This window comes from Oryx dammah, unplaced genomic scaffold (genome assembly GCF_014754425.2).
Source record: "Oryx dammah isolate SB20612 unplaced genomic scaffold, SCBI_Odam_1.1 HiC_scaffold_16, whole genome shotgun sequence".
NCBI classification, from domain to species: Eukaryota; Metazoa; Chordata; class Mammalia; order Artiodactyla; family Bovidae; genus Oryx; species Oryx dammah.
Genome location: NW_024070200.1, coordinates 58,316,676 through 58,341,196, shown reverse-complemented (window position 1 = coordinate 58,341,196; position 24,521 = coordinate 58,316,676). Strand labels below are relative to the sequence as shown.

At 42.3% G+C, this 24,521-nt stretch overlaps 2 long non-coding RNA genes across 11 annotated transcripts in view; both read left to right on the top strand.

Annotated features, from left to right (window-relative positions):
- The window catches only part of LOC120875249, a 48,616-nt gene extending 41,096 nt beyond the window's left edge, over nt 1–7,520 (top strand). The window contains exons 2-3 of one of the 3 annotated variants that reach the window (XR_005723896.1): nt 3,932–4,006; nt 6,327–7,520. This is a non-coding gene — a long non-coding RNA (uncharacterized LOC120875249). Of the gene's footprint in view, nt 1–3,931; nt 4,065–6,326 lie in introns of all 3 variants that reach the window. The other 2 variants (XR_005723897.1, XR_005723895.1) reach the window with 2 other exon arrangements.
- Nucleotides 7,521–7,590: 70 nt separating this feature from the next.
- The window catches only part of LOC120875245, a 76,854-nt gene continuing 59,923 nt past the window's right edge, over nt 7,591–24,521 (top strand). For 5 of the 8 annotated variants that reach the window (XR_005723889.1, XR_005723891.1, XR_005723888.1 and 2 more), the window contains exons 1-3: nt 7,591–7,704; nt 7,792–7,934; nt 11,117–14,478. This is a non-coding gene — a long non-coding RNA (uncharacterized LOC120875245). The remainder of the gene's footprint in view (nt 7,705–7,791; nt 7,935–11,116; nt 14,479–24,521) is intronic. The other 3 variants (XR_005723887.1, XR_005723892.1, XR_005723893.1) reach the window with 3 other exon arrangements.

Below are 24,521 nucleotides of genomic sequence, written 5' to 3'. Positions count from 1 at the left end.
ATTCATCTAATTGTGGATCGAATTTTGATTGAGTGAACACAGAGATGAGGAATCCGTAACAAGATCCCATCGTATTACCATATGTACATTTGATTGTATATCTATCTACTCTTATTTAGAGATCTTTGAAAACTTTTGGGTTCATTTCTGGTTTGAGGATTTAAATTAAAATTACCCTTTATGTTTTGGCTTGCAGAATGTTCTTTGTCCCGCAATATGGGAGGTATTTTTTCTTAAATCATTCAAACACTGATACCATTTCTCTGGAGTCTTGTCTATACCTGCATAGCTAAGATTTGTAAAGTAAGTTAGTATAATGAATAATTTAGTTTTGATTTTTTCTTTAATGTGATCACATGTTATTAAGGAGACTTGTATTTCAATGCATGGCTGACAACTGCCTTTTTGTTTTTCCACATTAGGATGGAGAATATGCATTTTAAGGGGCTTCCCAAATAGCACTAGTGGTAAAGAACCCGCCTGCCGTTGCAGGCGATGTCAGAGATGCAAGTTCGATCCCTGGGTTGGGAATATCCTGGAGGAGGTCATGGCAACCCACTCCAAGGTTCTTGCCTGGAGAGACCCATGGCAGGCAACAGGCTGTAGGCCCAAGAGTTGGACACTATTGAAGCGACTTAGAGAACTCACATGCATGCATTATAAGAATTAAAGGAAGTGCCTGGCAGTGTAACTGATTCTCTAACAAAGAGAAAAGCTTCACAATGTGAGTGGACTGCATTATGAACAGCTTTCCTCCCACATCTGCAAAAATGCACTTTCATTAAACACATATGTGTTAAGTGCACACGCAGAAGGCGTAGTGTTAGATGGCTGTGAAAGATGGATGGATGATGCCTTTATACATGATTTTCCCAGGACTCCTGCTGAGGTTTGGAATTGCACAGGTAGCCTCCTAGAGCTGTTGGCTATGCCACTAATAAGATTACAGCTAGAGTATGATTTCATTTTCTGAGATAGTTTCATCATCAAAAAGAAGAAAGTTATTTTTGCCTTTTCTGTTTTCCGAAGTTGAAAAATGTTCGGGTAAAAATCCCCTCCAAATTTATGTGTTTTCTCTACCTTCTATTCAGGACTGTATAACAGGAAGACAGAAATAACCATGGTAAGAGGTCATTGGTCTGACTTCTGCAGAAACTTCCCCTGGGCAGTGGGCTCTACCTCTGTTACAGAAGACTGCAAAAAGTCCAGCCATTGTGCATCTGGCTAATTATGTAATGCTCTATCACAAGGGGAAATTCCTTCCTCGCCCCAGCTGGTGAGCAGTTATGCCCTGGAGCCCAGGACGGACATGCCTTGTAACTTTTTAACCTAGTTAGTGTAACTGCCAATATTATTCCTATTCATATAAATGTCTAATCCTTTCTTGAATCTTGCTAGACTATTTGCCTCAATAATATCCTGCGGCAATGAATTCCACAGGTAGATTATATGCTGTTTGAAAAAAGTGTTTCCTTTTATTCATTTTAAATTTGTTACCTTTTAATATCACAAGATGGCTCTTGTTCTTGCATTAAGTGGTACAGTGTACAGGCATTTCAAATTGGGCTTTAATTCTTCCAGGTCCTTTCTCCGCCATTATTAAAATCCCATCTTCTTCATGTGCTTTCTATTTAGACACGTGTAATCTTGATTAAATTTTAAGCCCCCTTGGACCATCTCATACTGCTTTGGACACATAGTAGGCACTGGAAAAAGTGCTCTGTGATTTTTCAGTGTCATTTATTGCACAGATATTTTTAAGCACCTATTCTGGGCAGGAATTGTTTTAAGCGTTGGAGAGACAGCTTTGAATAAGAGAAGGTCCTTGTTCTGAACGACCTCATTTTCTAGAGAGAGAGAGGACAAGTAGTAAAACAGTGGATAAAGATAGGATCTACATCGTTTCAGATGTCTTACATATTCTGGGGAAATTAGACAATTGTCACTAGGAAAGGATGCCAGGGGCCACTTGAGGTCACCTGGCCAAATATCCACCTATAAAGGGGACATTTGAAATTGACCATCATGGAGTCCTCTATGTGAAATCCCCATGTAGGTGCATTTCAACTCCTAGATCAAGGCCTGGCTCTGGTTGAGATTCAGTTGTGGCTGAGTGAAAAAACGAACCAAGGCTAAGAAGGGAAATCTTAGTTACAGAAATCATCAGTGTATTACCAACAGACCCAGGAGGAACATTTCTTGAATCCCTGGGTTCAGTAACTCCAAAGACTATTAGAGTAGAAGGAATAGGGGATTTAATCAGTTAGACTCAGCTTTCGAGACCTATCCATGTCCCTAAATACCTAACTGTGTAACTTTGGCCAAGTCACTGAACTTCTCTCATTCACCGTGTTCTCATTTATACAAAGAGGACTGAAACTTCCTTTCTTCACCAAGTTGGGAGGACTGGGGGTCAGGTTAAATGACAGTACTTTATAAATGGCCAAATGGTGTGAACATGTTTCTCATTCTTTCAGGAACCCATCCTTCGCAGCACTCTGCTCTCTTTCCTTGTCTTTCATTCTTATCCTTCTACTGTTCCCTATCTGGAGTCTTGCCTCTACCTAATGTTCATCCATGGCATCCATGTACTTGACTTTCTGCCCCAGAAGTAGCTTAAGAAAGCAGGAGGGGGGTTACCTTTCTGACATTCTTGTCTATATTTTAAGGACTTTAAAGATAGAAGAGGATGGAGCTGGTTGTTGGGACAGTAGACTGGAGGTCTATAACAAATAATCAATAGTGATTATTTGTTTTTATTTTGTTTATGTCTTAATCTTCTAGGGTCAGGAAAGGCCTTGCCTGAATTTCTGAGGACATCTTGCCCCAGAAATGGTAACTTTGATTGTAGCTTCCTTTTGTGTGTCAGTCTGACATTTTCTCTGGTTTTTCTTGTGATACTTTCTAATTGCCCCTCATTTGTTCCCCCTCCCTCCGCCTGCCACTCCCCACCCCTTATCCCACCACACTTTGAGCAATTTGAAGTAGAGGCATGTCCAGCTCTGCGTAAAGATATATTATAAAGGCATTTCAAGGAATGAATGATTTGAATTGTTTACATGCATGGTTCAGATTTACTGGCAAATCGCTCAGGCCTTGGTTTTATGATGTAGCTGCCAGCTAGCTTCCTTCTGGGTAAAACTCTGAAATAGGAGAAGTTTCCTTTTGGTATTCCTCACCAACACTTCCTTTGCCTTGTTCCACTCCTTTCAACACCTCCCTTCCTTTCCCGCCCCCACATAACTCCGCGGAGCTGTCAGGCCTTTTACACCTTCATGTGAAGACATATGGGTGCCTGGGTCCCTGCCCCCACCCAGACTGGCCCCCAGGGAAAGTGAGGTGTGCAAAGGAATAAATCTTCGATGGTATAATTTTAGACCCAGCGGCAACTGGGGAGGGTGTCTATTTTGGGCTGTGGGTTTTCTCCTTGACCTGAGATGATATTACTTTGCCTGCTGCTGGTGTGCTGGGCCAAGCCTGCACGTGGTCCTTTTAGCAGCGTGTTTGCCATTCCTGGGGGTGGATTTTTCCTTTCTCTGCAGGGCAGCTCCGTGCGCCGCTGGAATCCCCGTGCGTTCCTGCGGCCGCATGTCTCAGTCAGAGTGCGCCCACGTGGGATTATCGCAGGTGATGTTTCCAGGTCCCGGCGCGGGCTGCTCCTTGCGGGGCAGCGCAGATGGACCGCACACCCTTGCGCCCAAGGGGCGGGGGAATCTTCTGGTCTGGTTTTTGCCTGTCTCTCAGCTTCCATTCTTTTTCAGCTGTTTGGTGACCGTTCAGGTGACACACTCAGTGCCTCTCCAGGCCAGGTGAGTCATCTCCAGATTACAACGTCCGAGCATCTCTCCTATGAGAGATACTCTTTGGAAGTGGCACTCAGCATCCTCATCACAGCGGTTCTGACCACCCTGCTTGCTGTCTTTCCCTTCAGGCTCCTGATGTGGCTGCTGCCTGCGGACCCCCTGTACTGCCTGGGGAAGCGAGCTGGGATTTCTGCAGCTGACAGGTGGGACAGCCACAGGACGATCCCAAGGTGGCAAAACAGCCGTGCTTTCCAGGTGTGGGTAAGGTTATGACTAAGAGCATCACAGCTAGAGTAGCTTGCTCCTAATCTTTACAACCTGAAAAGTACACCCAAGACTCAAAGATCATCGGGGAAGGAGGACTAAAGTCAGCAAAGAACAGAAGGAGAACAATTTTTTTTTTTTTTAATGAAGAATTTGGGCTCTTTTACTCCAAAAGAGGACTTCCCTTGTGGCTCAGACGGTAAAGAATCTGCCTGCAATGCAGGAGCTGCTGCTGCTGCTGCTGCTGCTGCTGCTGCTGCTGCTAAGTCGCTTCAGTCGTGTTCGACTCTGTGCGACCCCATGGGCGGCAACCCACCAGTCTCCCCTGTCCCTGGGATTCTCCAGGCAAGAACACTGGAGTGGGTTGCCATTTCCTTCTGCAATGCAGGAGACCTGGCTTCAATCCCTGGGTCAGAAGATCCCCTGGGGAAGGGAATGGCAACCCACTCCAGTATGCTTGCCTGGAGAATTCCATGGACAGGGGAGACTGGCAGGTAACAGTTCGTGAAGTTGCAAAGAGTTGAATATGACTGAACAAGTAACACACACACGTGCACATATACACACACATGCACATACACTCTAAAAGAGAGGGGGAAAAGCTTCATAGGTATGAAGAGAAGCCTGGCTTTCTGGATGGAGCTCTTTTCCACAGGGACAATTGTGGATTTGGAGAGAGAGAAAGAAAGAGAGAGAGACTGAGGATATAAGGAGAGTCTGACTATAGAACAGAAAATAATGGAGAGTAAGACAAAAAGGGAGAAAAAGATCAAAAGACAACGTTGCCATCCCTTATCTGCTGTTGAATGAAATGTAACACGTATCTGTTGAGAACCAACAGTGCCTGCTCCAGTTATCTGTTTCTACATGACAGATTCACCCTGACATATACACACATAAAACCACAAGACATTTTATATTATCTGTCATGGTTCTGAGCGTTTGCAGGGTTCAGCTGGGTGGATCTCAAAGAGCCGTCCAGAAGGAAGAGATGGCAGAGACTGCAGTGACCGCTGAGACCGCCTTGCTCACGGGTGTGATGGTTGATGCCGGCCCTTCTCTGCTGTGTCGTCCACTGGGACTGTCAGCTGCAGCGCTTGCTCATTCCGTGTGACCCGAGCTTCCTGACAGCCTTGCTCTTATGCTACTTTCCTGGACACTCAGGGTTCCAAAGACAGCATCCCAAGAGAACAAGGCAAAGGGTGGAATGTCCTTTTCTGTCCTAGCCCAGGCACATCTATCACTGGTCTACCAGTCACTCGGGTCAGCTCAGATTCAAGGCGAGAGCACATAGTCCCCTTCTCTGGATTTGAAGAGTGTTAGAAAGCTTGTGGACACCTCTTAAAATTGCTGATCTCTCATCATAGCATTCCAGTCTCCAGGAGCTTCCTGTCTAGTTGGAGTTATAAAAAATTCAATGAAGTAATTAGTGAAAAGGAATGAACTATCTATTCTCTAGGTGAGCAAGGTGATAGGGAAACAAGTACCAAGTGATAGACAAGATGAACACTTGCCTACAGAAAGGCCACCAGCAGAGTGTGATTAGGGAGGCCCGTGGCAACGTACCATCTGGGGAGAATTGAAAGATAAATAAGACAACAGTGGGTGCCATTCCCTAACTCTGAACTGGATGTGCGGGCCAGCTTTATTTCAGCCCAAATGTTTGTCCTCGGTATTTTATTCTCCGGTTGCTTTTCTTTTCTTCGGCTCCACCGTGATTGCACTGCTGTCCTTTCTCTCAACGACTTCACTCTTCTGTGTTCTGTACCTTCTGTGGGCCTAACAATCTGTCCATCCCTTCATCTCCCCCGGCAGCACTTCAGCTTTCCTTTCGGTGCGTGGAAAAGACTTGCTTCTTGTTCTGCTTCCTCGCTACCTGCAACCACACCGCCATTTTTCAGACCAAAGCAACGAACCTGCTTTTCCTTGTCCATTCTCCACCTGATTGTTTGAAATATGTATTTTCATTTTGGTTTCCTCTTTGACGGGCTCTTGCCTTCTGCAGTGATGTCTTATATTCCATGTAGCTGATGCCTTTCTTCTCCTCTCTGCCTTGTCTATCCTAGGAGCCGTTAGCTCAGCACATAGTTATGGGGCAAGGGCCTGAGTGCAGTGTGTTTAGCATCTCCATCAATACAAGTGTTTTTTTTTTAGAGATTTTTTTTTCATTTGAACCATTTTTAAAAGTCTTTTAAAACTTGAATTTGTTACAATATTGCTTGTTTCATGTTTTTTTTTTTTTTTTTTTTTTGCTGCAAGGCACATGGAATCTTAGCTCCCCAGCCATGGATGGAACCTGCTTCCCATGCATTGGAAGACACAGACTTAATCACTGGACCCCCAGGGAAGTCCCATCAATACAGGTGAGGTCTTGCTCTACATGCAGCGACTTTCCGGTGCAGTCTGCTGTTCAGCTATAATTTATATCTGCTGTAGAAAACTTAGAATGCATAGAGAAGCAAACATAAGCAGAAAAATGTGTATTTAAACACTGTTAATACCTTGATGTGGGTCTTTCCCATCTTTTTGCCACATATTTTTGGTTTTTAGTTACAAAAAAGAATTGTTTCTTAGATGGACAGTGCTTTCCTCCAGGCCATTTACTGTTTTGTGGATCAGTTGTTAGAGAACTCTAGCCCTAGCTAAGTGGACAAGGGGGAATTTCAGGCCCCAGCTGGGTTACACTGAGGTGGGATTACAGAAGAAGGTGGTTTGCAAGAGACAAGTAAACGAGACACAGGGTGAGAAGCACAGGAACAAATGGAAAGATGCTAGAGGTACTCCTTGTATCTGGCACTGACATGCAGTGATTTTTGTGAGATAGTCTTTCTTCTTACTTCAAATCCTTCTTCAGTGAGGGAGCAGTGTCTGCTAGATTGTGATATTTTCCTAGAGGCCAGAGCAAGATGAGCTTTTATTGTAATCTGCTTTTTCCACCTTATAGCATTCTAGTCTGTATCATCCTATATTCTCCTAGATTATAATTTTGGTGACTTCACAGTGACCACAATGGATGTCAGTTATTTATAGGAGAAGGGGAAGACCCTGCTTAAGCTCTGGTATTAGATAAGTACTGAGTTCAAATGCCTGTGCTGTGTGATTTGGACCAGTTATTTAAACACTCTTGTGTCTCAGAGTCCTCATCTGTAAGATGGATAGAACATTATGGTTAAGTGATAAAAGGAACCCAACATTCCAAGTACATAGCAATAATAGTCATTCATAAATTATTATTATTAATAATAGTTTATTAATTAATAAATACTAATAATAGCAAATCCTCTATTACTGCTCATGTAACAATTCCTATATTTTTTCAACATTGTAAACAAAGCTGCAATGACTATACTTAAAGCCAAGCATTTATGCATGATTATTCCCTAAGTGGCTCAGAGGGTAAATGAATCTACCTGCATTGCAAGTGACCTGGGTTCAATCCTGGGTTGGGAAGATGCCCTGAAGAAGGGAATACCCACTCCAGTATTCTCGCCTGGAGAATCTGTTGGACAGAGGAGCCTGGCAGGCTACAGTCCGTGGGGTCACAAAGAGTTGGATGTAATGAAATGATTAACACTTTCACTTTTCATCCCTTGAAGTAAGGACCTCATCAGATCAAAGACTGTGGGCATTCAAAAAGGTAAAAACACATACTGTCATTGCTTTTGCTGCATCTTCTAAGTTGTCCACATTTCAGTCGTCACCATTTTCTTTTTCTTGCCCACAGTTTCAGAGACAGCATGTCTCTGATCCAGCATTTGTCTCTGGCCACCTTCCAACAAAATGAAGACAGTGGCATGTCTGACGCTTGAGTTGGGGTTCTGGCAAGAAGGTTTAGCTCATTCATTGAGTTATTCACTTGCATGCCAGGTACAGATTGAGTTTATATGTAGGCTGTGTAGACTAGGTTTCTATTTTCAGGGTTGACTCCAGTGTTGCTAATCATGGAGTAGACTTTGAAGGAAGAGTCCCAGACAGTTCTAAGGAAGTCAGATACTGACCAAGCCTTCAGTTCAGTTCAGTTCAGTCACTCAGTCGTGTCCAACTCTTTGCGACCCCATGAACCGCAGCACGCCAGGCCTCCCTGTCCATCACCAACTCCCGGAGTTCACTCAGACTCATGTCCATCGAGTCGGTGATGCCATCCAGCCATCTCATCCCTGTCGTCCCCTTCTCCTCCTGCCTCCAATCCCTCCCAGCATCAGTCTTTTCCAATGAGTCAATTCTTTGCATAAGGTGGCCAAATTACTGGAGTTTCAGCTTCAGCATCATTCCTTCCAAAGAAATCCCAGGGCTGATCTCCTTCAGAATGGACTGGGTGGATCTCCTTGCAGTCCAAGGGACTCTCAAGAGTCTTCTCCAATACCACAGTTCAAAAACATCAATTCTTCGGCACTCAGCTTTCTTCACAGTTCAACTCTCACATCCATACATGACCACAGGAAAAACCATAGCCTTGACTAGATGGACCTTAGTCGGCAAAGTAATGTCTCTGCTTTTCAATATGCTATCTAGGTTGGTCATAACTTTTCTTCCAAGGAGTAAGCGTCTTTTCATTTCATGGCTGTAATCACCATCTGCAGTAATTTTGGAGCCCCCCCAAAATAAAGTCTGACACTGTTTCCACTGTTTCCCCATCTATTTCCCATGAAGTGATGGGACCAAGGCTTATGATATCTATAACATCTTTTCTCTTTAGGAAGAGGGACATTTGGAATGGAAACTCCTTGATTCTTTGACCTCCCTGGAATGACCTCCCACCTGCAGACCCTACCCGGTCTTTCAGACTCAGGAAACGTCAATGTAAACTTCTCTGAGATGCTTTTTTGAGCCACTCACTGCAGGCATGGGAAAGACAAAGCACTCCCAGCATACTCCTTGTCCTTCTTGGAGAAGCAGGTGTGCTAACAATTATAGGCAAAGAATGGAGGGGTGCACCTGTAAGGAAATCCCTAAGTCTGGTGACTCAAGAGCCAAGGTCTGCATACAGTTAGCCATTTGGTCCCCAGAGAGTGTTGTCTGGCCCAAAGTTATAGCATTAATAAACTTTTGGCGTGTGTGCTGAGTTGTTTCAATCCTGTCTGACTCTTTGTGACCCTATGGCCTGTAGCCCTCCAGGCTCCTCTGTCCATGGGATTCTCCAGGCAGAATACTGGAGTGGGTTGCCATTTCCTCCTCCAGGAGATCTTCCTGACCCAGGGATTAAACTGTCATCTCTTATGTCTCCTGCATTGGCAGATGGGTTCTTTACCACTAGTGCCACCTGGGAAGCAAAAATCCTTTAAGGTGTCAACAATGAATGACTGGAGAGTTCAGGTGAGAATGTAGATTTCTTTCTTCCTTTGAAGCAATGGAAGTTTTGGCAATACTGAATGCTCATTTTCTCATGGCAGCAGTGGGGAGTGGCTGACCCTTTAGCCAGAGCAGGGGTTCTCCTTTTCACCACAGTCCCCACCACTCCCTACTGCATCACCTTCTCCTGCTTCACTTAGCTGTGCTATCTGTGTGCACCCTGAGTTTGCAACCATTGGCCTCATAAAGGGAACACTGTTTTTTTTTTTTCATAGCATGTCAGGGAAGACAGAGAGATCTGCTAGAGAGCAGACCAGCAGGGTCAGCAAGCATTGCCTGTGTAGTAGGTGGATGGTGAGCCCTCCATGTCAGGCAGGGTAACCTGTGCAAAGGTGCAGGGGCTGGAGCCCAAAGGCCTCTTTGTATGATGATAAGCAGACAAGGATGGGAGGAAAGTCGTGTATTTGAGGGAGGGGATTGAGAGAAAGAATTAGAGAAGCAGGCAAACATCAGCTCCTGAGCAGCCTGGCACGCCAAAATAAGCACATTAGATTTTGTCTTTTAAAAACCTGGATCTGATGATTGATAGTACAAGAGCTAAAAGAGTTTCTACCAATAGAGTCCTGACTTTCAAGCACATTCTGTGCAGACATCATCAATTCCTGACACCAAACCCCTGAGATCTGCACTTTGGTTATCCTCATCCTACAGATGAAAAAATACAGGTTTGAAGGAAGTTGGATAAGTGAATTCCTCAAGGTCACAACCAGTAAATGACAAGGTAAGATGTGGACCCAGGCCAAACTAGAGAGCTTGCAACTTAACCAGCTTCCGTTATAGAACTAAGGCTTCAGAACCCCTACCCCAGCAGGAAGACTGATGCTGAAGCTGAAGCTCCAAGACTTTGGCCACCTGATGCGAAGAGTCCATTCACTGGAAAAGACCTTGATGCTGGGAAAGGATTGAGGGCAGGAGGAGAAGGGGGTGACAGAGGATGAGATGGTTGGATGGCATCATCGATTCAATGGACATGAGTTTGAGCAAGCTCCGGGAGATTGTGAAGGACAGGGAAGCCTGGCGTGCTGCAGTCCATGGGGTCTCAAAGAGTAAGACGTGACTGAACAACTGAACACCAACAACCCCAGCAGCAAAATGAGGGTTATATTGGGAGTGGGTGGGGGGAGGCTGAGGGCAGAACTGCTGGGACACCAGTGCAGTGGCAAGCCAGAGAGCTGGAGGCCTTCATCAGGGCAACACTGGTGCGTGCGGAGGAGGCGATGGGAGGCCTAGAGCAGGGCGAGTCAGAGGGCTCCTCCTTCATGGGACCTGCCAGCCAGAGGAGTTTTTTCGGCCGCCCCTAAGTCCTCAGAGTACTGTGTGTCCCTTTCCCAGGGCCTGCTTTGGCCATGTCCCCATAACAGCTGTATGCATCTTATCACATCTTGTATATTTTAAGTTCTTAAAGGGCAGGAGGAATTATGCCTTATTAGCCTTAGTAATTTTTTTTTGCATTGTGGGGCACAGGGCTTTCATAAATTCCAAAATTATCTCTTTCAGATCATTTCTCCTTACGTATGCAGTTTAGAAGTTCATGGCGAGTTAAACACTTTTTCTTTAAAAATGTGAAAATAGTTTCTTTCCACGATCTACTTTAAAATGCACTAGGAAAAGGAAAGATTGGGAAGTTGTTTAAAAGCAGCAAACCCTTTAAGAGTCAATGTCACATTTATTGCTATAAAATATTTTTCTCTCTCTGTTAGACATCTGGTTCCCATTATATACAGTATTGGGTACTTGAGTTCACCAGCCATTTTGCATACCAAGCAGCGTGTCTGCGAAATCCCAACTGACATCCCCCAGTACGTATGTTCAGCGTGCACTCTTGCTTTCCACTTACAGACAACCCTTCTATCACCAACTTCATTCTTACCTATATGCTTTTGAGGTTATTTCATTCATACTTAACTCAAGGACCAAACTGCCTATGTGTGAGAAGTGAAGAACTTCAAAACCATGGAATCTTTGCTCTATAGTAATATTATCATATGGTCCAACTATCTCTAATCTAAAGTCAATGAAACAACTAAATCTTAAGTCTATATTTCCTAATAACATTGACCCAGAAATGAGAAACAATATGGAATGTTTGCTAATGAGTCATGAATTTCATGATAATTGCTTCCACATTCAGGAGAGCTCCCTTAAACCGTCTAATCTTGACATATCCTGCAACAATCCCATATGTTGTAAATGATTTTGTTTTATTTCTAAGGTTACTGTTAAGGGCTTATTTTATGGTTCATTTCATTTTCTTAAAGAAAACCACACACATGTACGTACACACACACACACACCCCCTATAGGGGATTTTGTCTCAATCTGTACTTTTTGAAATAAAATAATTACAAAACCAAAAGAAGCCCTTGTCATTTGGTTTGGAAATAAAAATAAATACAGTTAGGAAGAAAGTGGAAATATGGTCAATTTTAGAGTTCCAATTCAGATCTCAGAATGAAAGCCAGGGTAGAGCAATGCCCTAGGAAGTGGCCGTCTGTCTTCTCTGGACTTGAGACTCTCTAACCGATTGTATGGACACAACTAGCATTCAGTCCAGTGATAATGGAGAATTAAATACGACTTTTAAAAACTGCTCACATTATAAAGTGATCTATTAGCATTATATGACTTCAGCACTTAAAGTGACTGATTCTAATTGCACAATTTGGCCCATGGCAAGCATTAAAGAGCTGTAGAATCTTGCGGGTATTTTATCTCTTTGGGGATATTTTAAAGTGAATTTTCTTTGGAATAAAGCTTTGTTCCCGCCACACAAAAGATTGTGTGGAAGAAATCTCTCAGTTCTGATAGAACCAGAGATAATTATAGTTTCTTCTTCTTTGATTTGTGAATCAGTAAGCCAAATATTAAAAACATTCTTGCGCTTTTTCCTCCCTTTCTTTTATTAAGTGAAATTCTGTCTCTACAGTGTGTGGCTGTTACCTTGAAGAAGAAAAGATGGATGCCCTTGTCTAATGAGCTTTTCCAGCCATCAGAGAGGCATTCTCCTTCTGCACCTGGTTATCATACATGGTCCTTCCACCTCTTTTCCGGGCAAGCTTGTGGGTTGCTAAGATGATGTCCCAGTGCCATCCCTAGAGCTGAACTTGATTTAAACAGGTTATCACAAAACCATAGGGACTTCTGAGCAGGTACTCTTCTTAGATGTACCTATTCACAGGTTTTCAGTTTTCAGGAAAAAAAAAAAAGATGAATATATGGAGGAATGTCATTTATCTTTGAATTTGACTTTATGGTATCTACAGGGTTTTTTTTTTTCATAATTTTCATCATATGGATTTCTAGGAAGCTTATTAATTGAATGGTATTGGAAATTACAGATTTTTATGCTGGGGAAGTTCTTGTTGACCTTCCATGTTTAAGCAGTTTAAGATAAACTGCAGTTTCACCTTAATCTGTGTACACAGGGATTTCTTATTGGTGGTTTTCAGATCTTCCAATAGTAGAAAAATTGCCTACCATGCTTCGGATTTTTGAAGTCATGACCCATATTGTTATCCACGTAACTGACAGTGGACTCTTGAAAATGTAATTTAAAAACTCCAGGAACACCATGAGAGTGTACACACTAAACATATTTGTTTAAAACATCTTTTTCTAACATTGACATTTTTTTCAAAGAACGGTGCTCTGCAGAAGGAAGTTTAAAGGCACTCTGGCTTCCTGTGAGTTTTCCACTAATAGTTCCCTGTAGTCTGTAATTGCTGTCTATCTTCCAAACCCGGGGCTCTGCATAAGACAGACTTATTGACCTGACTTAGGATAAAAGGAGAAGAGGAGAGAAGATCATAGCCGTCGGCACTTTGTTTATGAAACTACAATTTCGAGGATATGCTTGAATCAGGCAAAAGTAATGCCTCTTGTTCCTCTCCCAGCATATTTTAAATGCCAACCTGTCAGGACCAAAAGAACAGTGCCCAGAATTAGGGCATTATCTTTCCTGTTTGCTGGTGTAGTATCTGACAGCATCATTTAAATCATTACATTTTTCTCAGCTATGCTCAAAATAGATATGAAAATTAAAAGTAAAAAATATAAAAATATATAAAGAGGTAAAGAGCAAAAAAATTAAAATTTGCTTTTGAGTCATTATAATCTATTTTAAAACTGTTTTCAACTCATAGGAAGTTGTGAAAAGAATTCAGAGATATCCCCTGTTCCCTTCATTCAGCTTTCTCAAATTTAACATCTTGTGTAACCATCATACCTTGTCAACGCTGGGAAATTGATTCACTACTATTAACCCAGTTATAGACCTTATTTGGAGTTCAGCAGTTTTTACATGCATTCTCTTTTTGATTGTGTATTAAAATGTAGAAATGCATTAGCCATCAGTGTTAAGCGAGCATCTTTCATCAATGAATACTGATGGCATGTAGGATTCTAGAGAGCAGGCATTCGTGAAGGACCTTCATATTAATTACTTCACCCATGCATTACTTAACAGTCAATCCTATACCAAGTGCCAACTGGAGACGCAAACATGGTGACATTGCTCTCAAAGAACTCACAGAGGGAGATTGAAAAAAAAATCCACAATGACAACGCAGTGCTGTAGAACGTAAGACGCATGAACAAACCAATGTACGAGGCGCCGACAAGTGTCCCGCACAGTACCAGGCCTTAGTGAGGAAGTGGTGACCTAAGATCCCTGCTTCTCCTGCTCTGTGGATCTTCCTGCTGTGTGGAGGAAACAGGCCATAAGAAGTCCTGCCAGCAGGGTGCTCTAACAGGGGGATTCAGAAAAGGGTAGGTCCTGACCAGTCAGAGGGTGCAGGACAGGGGGCAGGGGGAAGTCATGTAGCCCAGGCAGCATTCCGAAACTGACTGCTGATGGATGCTGGGAGCCGTTCTCACTCCATCGCATTCAGAGCCCATGCATCATCTTCTAGGTTTGCTGCAGCGTTTGAGCAGCTGTCTTGCTCTCCTGAGAACAGTCACTGTTTCTTAGAACTGACCCAAAAGTCAGTCTTTGGTGTCATACCTGCGGAGCCAGAGCTCCTCGGTCAGCACTGGGGACCCTGCTGCTGGGTTCACACACCAGGTAGGTTGGAGAGGGCTCTGTTTTTCAGCAGTAAAGGGGCAGTGGTTCTCTAGAAGAGCTCAGTTGGTACCAGGGCTAGAGAAACAAAACTATTGTGTGTTTCTTTCTTAACAAATGGAGGTGTCTTGCTCAAACTGTGACAACATCGTCACCAAAAAGTCCACTACAAATATGGTCAGGGGCCCCTCCTGCTTAGAGACCCTCAGTTGCTTTGCACCAGATTGAAGGTAGCCTCCAGAATGCTTTCTGGGGTCTACAAGCCACTACATGGACTACCTACCTATGTCCTCAGCGTCGACACATTATTGTTTACTTCCAGTCCAGCCTTTGCTCATACTGCTTCTAGAAATGTGTCCATCCCTCCCCTCATTCTCTAAACATTCATCTATAACCTCATTCTTCAGGCTTCTGTGTAAGACTTCCTATATGGAAGCACTTTTCTGTATATCAAGATCCCACTGTGAGTCCCCATTTTCTCCCCATTTTATACTTTTCCGTGTGTATTACAGAGTACGCAGTCTTGTCTTCCGGAGTGATTATGTATGTGTCTCCCTCATTAAACTGTGAGTTCCGTGAAGGTAGGGATGACATCTGTTTTTGCCATTGTCTCCTGAGGACTCAGTATGTATTTGTTAGATGAATCACTGAATGGAGGGATAAATGACTAAACGAAATAGTGACACATCCCCTCATTTCTCCTACAAGGTTAGATAACGTCACATCTGGGATTTGGACATCATACTTCCACATTGTTTGGGGATCGTTTGTTTTAGGCCCATTTCTGGTGTCTTCTCTTTCTCCCAGTTCAGGCAGGAATAGTTGTTTTCATAGGAAATTATGGCTGGTGTGATCTTATCTTTGACTTTTGCCTACTCCTGTAGGCTTCTGCTTAAGTAGTTTTATTTGATGGAATTGTCATCTCAAGGCCACTTCTACAAGTGGCAAGCCATTGGTCAGGTGCCTGTCTCTTATCAAACTGGTGGCCATTTCTCTCAAAGAACTGCCCAGAACTGCCTTGCTAATCTCAGGGCTCTGAGTCATGAGCATGGCATGTTAGTGGGATAGGAAACTTCAACAGATGGGTGCAGCACACCCTTGAAAAAATTTGTATTTTCCGGATTCTGGATGTAAATCCCATCTTCACTGGCTTCACAGTGGAGGAGCCCTTTACTGGGATGGATGAGGCTTGCTTGCTGAGATCAAATCAAGGAGGTATTTGGAACAAGGGTAGGGATAGAAGTCAGCCACTGTTTCTGAAGAGAAGTGATCTTTGAGCTGATTCTGGAATGATGGTCAGGGTTGAGTTAGTTCTATGGGAACCTGTGGCAAGGGATAAGGGTGGGGCATGGGGTGTGTTCAAAGGCCATGGAGAGATGTTTGGTGAAAAGACTTGACCAAGACTCTGGAAAATTTGGATGTAAACCAATAGCTCTTAAAAACAGTGGTCTTTGCTCTATACCTCAAATTTGAATTATCTAGATAACTGCTTCAGTTTTGTGGCTGACATCTCTTCAGCCTCAGCATATGCTTATAATGAAATATAGATTATTTATCTTAAATTTAGGTAGGGAAGTAACCATGTAGTGTGAATTCTACTCTTTTCTTTATTGGTGTTTATCAAGGGATGTGTGTGTGTGTGTTTACACTCATTTTTCAGTCTTGCCCAAGTATAAATAAAGATTGAACGGTTTGTTTATGGTAAGAGCTATGAGATTCTGAAGAGCTGCTGCTAACGGCGACTTCTCAGCCAGAAAAGAAACAGTGTGGCCTGCCAGAAGGTGCTCAGATTTTTGGTGTTCAAGGCATGGGGACAAGGACCCACTTTGCCTTTACGGACTGGTAACTTTTAGGCAGATGACTTAACCTCGCTGAATGTCACTTATCCCCCCTGTAACTTTGGAGTATTGATGAAATGATTGCCTCATTTATCTCAAAGGATTATTTATATGGTATAATTTATATGAAAGAACTGCAAAAACTATGAAGCAAGGTAAATTTAAGTCATTATTTTTATAGAATAAATGTTCTCTTAAAAAACTGTGACAAGTTTCAGCAAGGAAGTGCTATGGAGGAAACTTTCCTAGACTTAATGCCACTTGAAAGTTTCAGTTCAGTTCAGTCGCACAGTCGTGTCTGACTCTGTGACCCCATGAATCGCAGCATGCCAGGCTATCGAGTCGGTGATGCCATCCAGCCATCTCATCCTCTGTCGTCCCCTTCTCCTCCTGACCCCAATCCCTCCCAGCATCAGGGTTTTTTCTAATGAGTCAACTCTTCGCATGAGGTGGCCAAAGTATTGGAGTTTCAGCTTTAGCATCAGTCCTTCCAATGAACACCCAGGGCTGATCTCCTTTAGAATGGACAGGTTGGATCTCCTTGCAATCCAAGGGACTCTCAAGAGTCTTCTCCAACACCACAGTTCAAAAGCATCAATTCTTTGGCGCTCAGCTTTCTTTACAGTCCAACTCTCACATCCATACATGATCACTGGAAAAACCATAGCCTTGACTAGATGGACCTTTGTTGGCAAAGTAATGTCTCTGCTTTTTAATATGCTGTCTAGGTTGGAAGTTTACAATAGTATATTTCCAACACAGCAGTGATGTGGCAGCTACACAGTCAAACATTTCAAGGAGCAATGAAAACACGCATTTATTATATTTCAGGTCTATATTTTATGCAGAGTTCAATACTGTACAAATTAAGGAGAAAACCCTCAAATAAGGACTGATATGAACTTTAGATTTTAGCAAGAAGGGTATCAAGTAAATTTTTCTGAAATATTTCTGAGTAGCTCATTTTGTGAACTATTCAAAATTATGTAACGTTAGTATCACTTTACAGGATATAGTAATACACTTTCCCAAAAGGTTTTATTAAACCAGGAACTGGGAGGAAATGCAAACACATTTTATATGTAACAAAAGACTATCACAAACATGAATTTTAAAATATAACAAATCTAAACATGCATGTCCACTTCAGCATTAAGAAGTCGGTGAGATCCTTTTGCAATAAAAGTGATTTTTTTGAGAAAAGCAAATAAGGTTCACATTAAAGAGGGGAGGGTTGGATTGACCCAGACTACACAAGCCCAGGAAGTGTTTGGTGGGTTATACAAACTGGGTTATTGATGAGTGGCAGGAGGTTGGAATATGGAATTGAAACAGAAATCAACCTCTTGGTAAGTAACCTACCATAAACTATTTTCAACCAAGACAGATTTTTGTTTTGTTCTGTTTTTCCTTCTTTTCTATTTCTATCTTGCCAGTTGGGACACTTGTTTCTTCCTTTACTCCTGAGAGTCTCATGAATGAAATAAAATAGATATTAAAATATTGCATATGGAGAGCACAAACAGCTTTGAAAATGCACCAGCTGCATTCATTGGCTTGCTGGTCAAAACCTTTGTCAGCCGGCCTGTGTAGGAAGTTGAAGAACGTTTTCTTGACAACTTACGACAGTTTAGCAACTTGAAAAGACAAGACTTTTTGTTGAGGGGGGGCTGCAATTCACTTAAAGATGGTTGTATAATGAAATGCATGGCGTAGGGCTAGCTTTAACCCTAGCTTTAACTCCTCTAACCCAGGAGTATAGACTGAGCTGGTGTTCCAAAACCAAGCATGGGAGATGAAACACACCTTTTGGCCACCTGCATGCTCACTGGACACAAAGTCACCACTGGACACTTTGCCAGACTGTCCCGGGGTCTTCATTGACTCTGAGTACTTCCAATGTGTTACCACCTCATCCACCTCAGAGCCAGCAGGCAGTTAGATAGCTCTTGACTATCAGAGTCTTGCTCTCACCGCTACCTGGGAATTTCCTCTTTAGTAGAGCTCTTTCCGTGGAGGGTAACCCAAAGTCAGGGGGTTGCTTACTTCAAGCCTCAGAATGCACACACTGCATCTTTAAGAAATAGTTCACTTGTGAATCAGTAAATGCACCAAACAAAGCAGCCATTACTTATGCATTCCTGCATACCCGGGAAGGTGAAAATAATAGAATCAACATCATATACTTCATTATGATATCGGTTTACACTTCCAGGGTACACAAAAAGAGGCCATTTCATCAAGCTAATTGCCTGAAAGTAAAAGAGAGAGAACTTTAGCTATTAGTCTATTATGGGGCTTTTTTCTTAATCACAAATAGGGGCCGTGTGTCCCTGGGGGGATGTGTATTCTAATTTACAATTGAACTACAGATCAGAGCAATCAATCTTGGGCAGCACTTTTACACTGTAATTGCTGCAACATAACAAATAAAAAAAAAAAAAAAAAAGAAAGGAAAGAAGAAGAAGAAGGCCTGAGCTGCAGTTTGAGGTGGAGATATTTCCAGGCACTAGTTCGGGGTGGGAGGGAGAGAAGAAACGCCACGGACATGAATATGCAATGAGGGCTCATTAGCGGCCGAGTGTTGCCATGACGAATGGCATTATCCCCGGCCTGGTGCTGCCTAAACATGAATTTTATAACGACCCATTTATCATGACTTGTCATGGGCTTCAGTACTGTACTTTCTTCCAGCTCACACACCTTTCCTGGTGCTGATGGTGGAAAGCGTCCCTTTTATTATTATTGTTTCCTTTTGCATTGATTTTTGGTTCTTCACAGCAAGTGTTCATCACACAGAGCCACATGCTGATGAGAGGTCTGTGACTTCAGAAAGTTGAGGAGCTAAAACCCGATTCCTCGTTCCGTCTCCCCTATGGTCGCATATTGAGAAAAAAAGTTGGACTCAACTTTGAAAGAAATTTCTTAACGTGGGAGCTTTGTTTACTGTGGTGTTCTGACACTGCGGATTTTTTTTTTTTAATTAAAATTAACCAGGTTTGTCTTCCTTGCATTTATTTTCTTCCCTTTCTTGTACTTCATGAACCCCTCCATATCTTAAAAGTAGAACTCAAACATTTTGAGTTTTTTTTTTTTTTTTTTTTCCGAAATCTTGGAGTCATGACAAAAAAGTCTAAGATTAGAATGCTTGAAAGGTTTTTAGTGTTTAAGGTTTTACAAATGCATGAGCTGATTTCTCACTTAGAAACCCTCTTATATTGTAGCAGGAAGGTTGGCCTATTCTTTGATGACAATTTTTTAGGATGCACGTTTTGCTAATAGCACAAAATCGTAAAAGCCATCTCCCTTGATAGAAACCATGAGGTCTGTTTGAATATTTAGGAGCCCACAAAATTACTATATGCAGATGTTTGAGTCTTTGCATTAGCCAGGAGGGTCAGTGAATCCATCAAAGTTAAGTGCAACAGTGGTTCTAGATCGGCAGGAGTGCCCTATTGTAGTAGAGACCAAATCAATGGGATCTAGGATTAGTCTATTTAGTTACCTAAGAGAATATCCTTACAATTATTTCTCCATTTACCTAGATGAAGTGCAGTAAGGGCATAGACGCACGGAGGAGTTGCAGGGAGGAAGCCAATTCTGACTCCACGTTGGAAACTGTTTCTTTGACTTGCTTTTATTATTATAATCATACTCATGGCTTGCCTGGAGGACCCTGCCCCTCGGCTTGACTATAAACTAAAGTGCCTTTGTTCAGCTCAAGGAGAGATAGTTTGTCCCTGCCCTGTGAATAGAAGAGATTAACACGCCCCTTCTGAGGGCTGGACATTCCCTTGGCGATGTTTCACAGGACTGGAGGCCCTTTTACTGTACTTCCCCACTGCAGCTCCCTCTCTGTTCTGCCTGTTGACTTTGGTTCCTCATTGCTTCTTTCTCTCTGATTGATAAAAGAACCTGGCATCCAGACCCCAATAAGATGGCTATCGTGAGGCACTAGCCTGCCGTCTTCTGGGTCTGCTGGCTCCCCAGTTAAAATCCCTTCCTTGCCTCGACACCTCGTCTCTTGGATTCATCGGCCTGTTGTGCGTCAAGCAGAGAGAGCGTGGACTTGATAACATAATCTGATGTTGTTTTGTACACCCAAGAATTACAATCATTTCTGTATACAATTTGGAAACCGTAAATAGTTAATCAGAGCTTTTTGAGTGGGTTATCTTTACTGTTCCCCTGGATTTCACATTAACAGTGACAGTCATTTTCCCTATTAATACTTAAACATTGCATGCTAAGTTGTTTCAGTCCTGTCCGACTCTGCAAACCTATGGACTTAGCCTGCCAGGCTCCTCCGTCCATGGGATTCTCCAGGCAAGAATACTGGAGTGGGTTGCTATGCCCTTCTTTAGAGGATATTCCCAGTCCAGGGATTGAAGCCAGTCTCTTACATCTCCTGCACTGGTGAGTTCTTCACCAGTAGCACCGCCTGAGAAGCCTCACTTAAACATTAATAATACATTAACATAATTATAAAATATTTTATAACTAACGATAATTTGTACCTGCGAAGCATTTTGCGGTTCCAGATTTCTTTCACTAGATCCTCAGGTTAACTGAGGGAAGGGTTATTATTCCCATTTTAAAGAAGAGAAGACTGCGGCTCAGAGCTTAAATGGTGAGGTCAGGGTCACCCAGTCAGAAAATGGAAGAGCTGAAGCTCAATGGCAAGTCTTTCAAGTCCTAGGTCTGAGCGTCTACATTCCCATAGTCACCAGAGCAGAAATTGTTCCTGAAATGTCTCTTCTGGGACTTAGGAAGTTGGGAAAGGAACCCATCGAAAAGATGGCCATCATTTACACTTAAGAGCCTGGGGTTCTCCTATATACTTACTCGAATTGAAATTAGCACGTACCTGTCAATTAAAATTAAGTTGCCATTCCAACCATTTAAGCTGAATTGTCTTTCCTTATTTAAAAATGCACATGAAAGTATTTTGCAACAAAAAGACTTGGGCATCATTCTGGCTGGTGGTCTTGTGTTATGAGTCTTCTGGCTGTTAAATTTTTTACTTATTTGTGTTTTCCTCCATGAATGAATTAAACAAAAATTTTAGAAATAATATGGTGAAGAGAGGATCCAAATATTGGCAAATGATATTAAAGAACACTGTGATTATGACTAAACAGATTAAAAGTGTGTCTATATGACACCAAACATCTGGATGGAAATGGGAAAAAAAAAATAGTAAAAAACCTTGATGTTTTGTTTACTTGACACCTTACATCTGGATGCTTAAAAACATCTGGGCTTTTAACTCATTTTCTCCCAAGTTTTATCTGGGTATTTGGCATCATGTACAGAAAACTGAACAACTAAAAAATAATAATAATGATTAAAAATTAGTAATGGTTATTACTGAATTCGAGAAAATTATTGTATTTAATTAATCTGCAGATATTAACTAATTATTCTGTTTAGCATAACATTTAATGAGTAAAATTCTCCACCAGGCAAATAAATACAGAAAGATATAATTAGGTGATTTAAGAATAAAACTTGGCTTCAGGCACATTGAAATCTTGGTCATAGTTTACTGACAGCAGTTTCCTTGGGTAAAAATCTTTTTAGGTCCTCAGACAACAATTGTCTCTTCTGGTGAGTAGTTTCCATGTGTTATGAGAATCTGTTAATTTACAATGTGTTTCGACAATAGTAAAATTTCGTAAACACTTAATGACATATGAGATACATCGAGTAATAGACGTTTGCTTTGCCAAGTGAATTACCCAGCCTGATAAAATCTGTGTAAACCCACTCTCTAAGCAGCCTTCTGACATGCCCGAGGCTGAACCCCGAAGAGGAATCCACTGAAACGAACTTCAAAGACTTCATTGCAGGGAAAAGTACCTTATGTGACTGACATTTTTTTGTGATCTCATCTAAAAAAAGTTATCATAATTATTGAACATTTCCTCTGTAGCTTATTCTCAATCCAATCAGTTATAATGAAAATAGTCTGCTTGCTTTTCAGATTCTCAAGTTTTCGAAATGATTAGTGCTTCCTTGAGATATCCCATTAATTGGACACACAACCCAGATGAAAAGCCTGAAACCCAAGAGTATATAAAGAAACATAAGGTTGTTGCAATTTAAGTGCCTTCAAAAGATCTAATTTGATTTTTAAAAGCAATTCTGCAGATGTGAAAATTAAAGGCAGGCAGAAACAAGATATGGTTTAATGAATGTATAGGTTAAGAAACATTTAGAGGTTTCAGTAGCCTTCCTCTGAATTTTTTTTTTTTTAATTTAGCTGTTAGATTGGAAAGATTGGTCCCACCACACAATAGAAATTGCTGAATTTTACGAGTTGCTATTTCCTTACCAATTGCTCCATTTTTTTCTTACCCAGTGTATTTCTGAAGCAACTTGGTGTTTCTGGGTACAGAAGTTCAGTCCTTGTACCTGTCAATCAGATTTCAAGTTCTAATAAAGTTAAAGGGTCTCTTCACTAGGTTTGCCTTGGCTATTTCCCCCCTCTCACCAGGAGCAAATTGTGCACTTATTCTCAATAAAAGAAGGAAAGAATGAAAGAAAAAAAATTAAAAACCCTTCTACTGGTTCTAATGACATCTTCAGTCATTAATGAGTTAATAAAAATCTCAAAGTCATCTGGGGCTAGATAAGAGGAAGAAAGGAAAGTATTGTACTGTAATGACAGGCTCCCTGACTGCCCTCTGAGATGTCATGAGTCAGTCATGTTAAGAATGTGTGCATCCAATCATCTGGTGATTTTTATCAGCAAGCCCTCCAGCGGGAACTGACAAGGGCCAGTTTGGGAGTCACGATGAATAAACAATGACTTTGGGGATTGTTGGGGGCTGTGGAATAGAGTGAGGGGTTTATGTATACTAAAACATGATGACATTAGCAATCAATATACCAATTACCAGACAAGTTATTGGTCTAGGCATTCACGGGTCCTGGGCCTCCGTGCACTTTGAAGATGCCCCGGGCACCGAGGCGGCTTCCTCCGCGGGCAGACAGGCGGGGCGCCTAAGGCCCGGGGCCCTGATCTAAAAGGCAAGCCCTGCTTCTCTGGCTGAGGTAGTCCAGGCCTGGATGTTTCGAATGGCTTTGCAGCGTTTATTATTATACAAATACAGACTCCCACGTTTCCTTCCTAGAGATGCCATCTCTGGAGTCTGGGGTAGGGCTGCTGTTTGGTGTTTGCAATAACACCCCCAGGTGTTATTATCAGGCAAGTTGGGGAGCTGTCCTACAGCTGGAACTGCCCCAGTGCGCTCCCAGACCAGCCACACCAGCATCGCCAGGACGCTTCTTAGCCACGCAAATCCTCAGGCCTGTGCTCAGACCCGCTGACGCATTTCTGGAGCAATGTGGTACTTCTGTGTACAGACGTTCAATCAATCAGACTCTGAAGGTGTGGCTCCAGACCTGTTTTTTTTAAACACAGCTTCCAGGTGGTTTTGATGCTTCCTCACAGTTTGTGAGCCAAGGCTGTTGAGCAAAGATCCTTGCCAGGGGTTTGTCACCCAGCACTATCAACCATCTCCTCTCAGGTGCCTCACGGGTAATTTTCTACCCATACAACTTAAGGGGTTGAAGTGTGCAAATGGTTTACTTAAAAAAAAAATTAAATGAGGGCATATCCAACTTCTCTCCACAATCACTGTCACTCTCATTCACTCCCACACACCACTAGGTTTTCTTGAATGATCTTGATGTCTGAGTGACTTTGATTACAGAAAGGAAAGGAGAAACACTGGCTTGTGGCTTACATCTAAAATAGAACAGGGAAGTGGGTTTATAAGTAATCTTAGAAAGAAAAATCAAGGTATGTGAAGAATTTATTTACGAATAAATACAACCAATATTCACCTAGATATAGCGTCACTTTGATGACAAATATCCGTCTAGTCAAAGCAGTGGTTTTCCCAGTAGTCATGTATGAATGTAAGAGTTGGACCTTAAAGAAGGCTGAGCGCCAAAGAATTGATGCTTTTAAATTGTGGTGCTGGAGGAGTCCCTTGGACAGCACAGAGATCAAACCAGTCAATCCTAAAGGAAGTCAACCCTGAATATTCATTGGAAGGACTGATGCTGAAGCTGAAGTTCCAATACTTTGGCCAGCTGACTCATTAGAAAAGACCCTGATGCTGGGAAAGATTGAGGGCAGGAAGAAAAGGGGGCATGACAGAGGATGAGATGGTTGGATGGCATCACTGACTCAAT